The sequence below is a fragment of the Carlito syrichta genome, unplaced genomic scaffold, assembly GCF_000164805.1.
Source record: "Carlito syrichta isolate Samal-C Ts95f unplaced genomic scaffold, Tarsius_syrichta-2.0.1 Scaffold118060, whole genome shotgun sequence".
Lineage (NCBI taxonomy): Eukaryota > Metazoa > Chordata > Mammalia > Primates > Tarsiidae > Carlito > Carlito syrichta.
In genome coordinates this window covers 287,971-291,997 of record NW_007062156.1, presented here as the reverse complement: position 1 = coordinate 291,997, position 4,027 = coordinate 287,971, and the positions used below count along the sequence as shown (strand labels likewise).

Here is a 4,027-nt window from a genome sequence, read left to right as displayed (position 1 = left end):
AAAAAAAAAAATAGGGAAAGAAGTGGAAATATGAATATCAAAGTATAATTATGTTTTCTCCTATAAACTTCCTTAAATTCCTATGTTTTTAGTCCTTTTCTCTCATATAAGTTTAATTCATAAATTATAACATACTGAGTTCCCACGTTAGAAAGACCACACACCTTTTCTATAAATAGCTTAAGGAAATATTTTAATGCAAAAAAAGTAAATTGAATTAATATATGCACCTTGATATCATCTACTTTTGGGGAGGCTTGGATAACAAAAAGCATGGGTGAGGAGACAGTTTACTTTTAATAAAATTACTTTTTGTTTGATTGTTTTGGATCCAGAGTATTAGGGCCACTCCTACCTATTGATATTTTGGAGGGAATCAAGAGATTTCACTTGTGGAATATGGCTTCCTTTTTTACATGAAGTGATCCAATCATGTATGTGGCAACCTGTACTATCCTTTTTTGTGTTAGGAACTTTATATAAGATGGAAAAGTTTTTCCAGTGTGCAAGCATCGCGAGACTGAAGATCCAGTGCTATGAATTTTATTTAATACGTGCTATTTAGAATTTGGATGTTTACACTTTCTGAGGAAGATATTAATGTTTTTCTTTTAATTTGTTATTGTTGTGTTCAGTTTAAGAGAAAAAAGTACATGCATGTCACAGTAGTTGCAGAAACCTGCTAAGGATGTTGCCTCTTGAGCTCACTTCTCATTTTGCATTGGGAACATAAATAGCTGAGATTTGTAAACATTTTTCTCATTGAAATGCTAGTTAGTTCTGTTTTCCTTTCTTTTAAAATGAGGCACTGTTATTTTGAAACTACATAACACAGGTTGAGTATCTCTTATCTGAAATGCTTGGAACCAGAAGTGTTTTGGATTTAGGATTTTTTCTGATTTTGAGTATGTGCATATGCATAACAAGTGTTCTTGGGAACGGGACCTAAGTCTGAACACAAAAGTAATTTCTCTTTCATACATATATGACCTGAAGGTAATTTTATATAATATATTTAATCATTGTATGCAAGAAACAAAATTTTGACTACATTTTGACTGTGGCCCATCACCTGAGGTCAGATGTGGAATTTTCCACTTGTGGTGTCATGTTGGCACTCAAAAAGTTTAGGCTTTTGGAGCATTTCTGATTTCAAATTTTCAGATTAGGGATTCTTAACCTGTAGTATCCTCTTATGTTTCCCACTTGATAGTTAAAACAACAGACTTTTTTTATTTGAAAGCAAAATCTACTGTTTTTAGGGCATCCATAATTATGTCTTCTACAGTCATCTACTTAAATAAATTTCTTATGCACATATTTTTTACTGAATAGTATTGATATTATGGCTTAATCTTTAAATATGTTAGGCATTTTTTTCTTTATAAAATTGTTTGAGAAAAGTGTTGACGAATCCTAGTTTGTGACCCTTTATAAGTTTTTTTTCTACTTTGTACAAATTAAATATTTAAAACTCTACCATTTATTCATTGTTTTGTTTTTAACTTAAAAATAAAAACTATATCTTTTCAAAATTAAAGATCATGTGTGCACTTTAATTTTTTTTTTCATTTACTGTTAATAGAATGATTTAATCTTTGTAGTAAATTTTGTGGGAACCAGTACTTTCTCCGTATTCTATACTGAAAGAAATGTAATCTCTCTATACTTTAGAGATTTATCATATTACTTTGTTCAATGATTTTTGTGACTACAAATTAGATATTTTAGTGAATGGTATATGTTCCTGGCTGTAGTTTTACAATAAAGGTACATTATGAAGTGATATAAACATTGAACGTAAAAAGTTATTATTTTTAGCTCATGGATTTTGTGCTTTAATGTCTTTGGATTTCCATTAAAATATGCAAAGTATGAATTCTAATGTAAATATTTAACCAAATTTTATGCCTTTGGAGTCAGAGTACTAGTAGCAGTAATTAATTCTAATTTAAAATTTGGACAAATTAAAACTTCTAAATAGCTAACAGGTAAATGGGATGAAGTATTTTCAAGAATTGCTAGGGTAATTCACATTTCTGTGATGCAGCCTGTTCAAGTTCTTTACAAATGTTACTGCTTTTCCTTATTTTACCCCTCCATTGATATCCACTTGGAAGACTTGGAAAACAAAAAACATTTCTTACATATCCATGATCAAAAATGAATGCCTGATGGCCTGAAGGTTGAAATAATTATCTCTGGTGGCCGTGCAGATCTCAATGTCAAAGCTAAGAACCACAGGGCAGCCGAATTAAAGCATGAAAACTGGCATGAGCACAGACAACTGCTTGAGGCTCTTTATTACTGTTTGATACAGCAGCCCTTTGTTGAGAATCTTGTTTTTTTGGTTCGAAAGCAACTGTGTGTGTCTAATCTCACATTTGCCTTTATCATCAATTCTATTCCTGTGATATTTACAAAACTAAGCAACATCACATGTATTTATCCCGATTTCTGAATTAGTGTTTCTGAAGCTTTCTGCTAATCTGCAGATAGGTGGCACCGTTCATACAGATTGGAAAAGCAGTGCTTTCCCTGTTCACACTATTCCATGCTGTAAATTAACCTGTCACTTTATTATTTGACAAGATCTTCATTTTTATTCATCAGGACTTGGGCCAGGATGGGTGCATTTATGGCCATTTGCTTTGCACGGCTCTCAGCTGAGTTTGTAGGTATTGTAAGTGAGATCCATTATCCCTGTTACAAGTGCACACAATGCAGATGCTGATCTGCGATGATGATGAGAAACCAAAGTCAGTAAAGACCACATAAGCCACCCTTGATGAAAAGATAAATGAATGCATAAATAACATTGTGCTCTGCTGTGTTTGCTGAGATCAAGGATAGATTTTGAAGGTTTTGAGAGATCAGACATACAGAACCTGGAGAAATTCATCCTCCTTCACTTTGCATTCAGCAGGCATTTCACTGTGTACAGAGAAGCTGAGAGACATTTTAATACATTATTGGAAGCTCAGAAATGTTTGGGCACTTCTCTATTTTTTTAATGTAAAAAAACACACACACACAAAGAAATGGCAGAGGCATTAGGGTTAATAAGAATTAAGCATGGTGCTAAGAAAGCCCTGCTTACTTTAGACAATTCCTAACTTAGTTCTTTATGTAAATATACTTGCATCTATTGTGCTCTAATTATAAATGTAATTATAGAGATAAATTAGTAAATTATGTTTGTAATTGTATTCATAAAGATTAATGACATTTAAGCAGACATATGCGTGATAGTATAAGATATGTATTTAAAGGATGTGCTTCAACTTTACACAACAGATGTATTTTTTAAAAGTCTATAAAAATTATCTAATTGAGTACATTTTAAAAAAAATTAGCAGCACAGCAGCATGGATATGAATCTCTAGGCACAAGAATATATACTATTGTATGCTTGTCTGTGCGTTGTCCTGAAACACATATTTTGAGAAAAGTTTAGGTAGAGAATACCTGTAAGAAGTAAGAATCTTAGAGAACAACCTCTGATGATAATGTCTGTTAAGTCCTAGAGGGATAATTGTGCTACACTGACTAAAAGAGGATAGTTGATTGAAAACAGCCCAAATTATATGATATAATTTTTTTGTGATTTGCTAGTTTAGAAGCTTTTTTTTCCTCTCTCCTTGTGTAAAAAAACAGTTTTATATAGCCTCCTTTGGCTAAATGGCATCTTGTTTTTGAAGTATGTTATATAAAGAAAATAGGACCAGACAATGGATATGACATGTTACATTTTCTTTAATAAGTATTCATTGCATACTTTGTTTTAGTCCCAGTGCCTACCTAATTATTATAATCATTTACTACATTGTTTAAAAGAGCATTTTGAACAACTGAATGATAGTTCTGTAGTGGCAAATAGCATGTGAAATTCATTCTACTTTTTTTTATTTTGTTCTATATGTGTGGTAGATAATAACATGGCATTCATTTAACCATTACTGGACACCCGGTGACTAGTCGTATTTTCTGTCAAAAGACTGTTTGCAGTTAATGTTAGCAAACCCAC

At 32.0% G+C, this 4,027-nt stretch overlaps 1 protein-coding gene across 1 annotated transcript in view; it reads left to right on the top strand.

Moving 5' to 3' along the window:
* Positions 1 to 4,027, top strand: part of FAM172A (family with sequence similarity 172 member A) — a 197,818-nt gene that overhangs the window by 76,103 nt on the left and 117,688 nt on the right. The gene's annotated exons all lie outside the window — the stretch shown is intronic.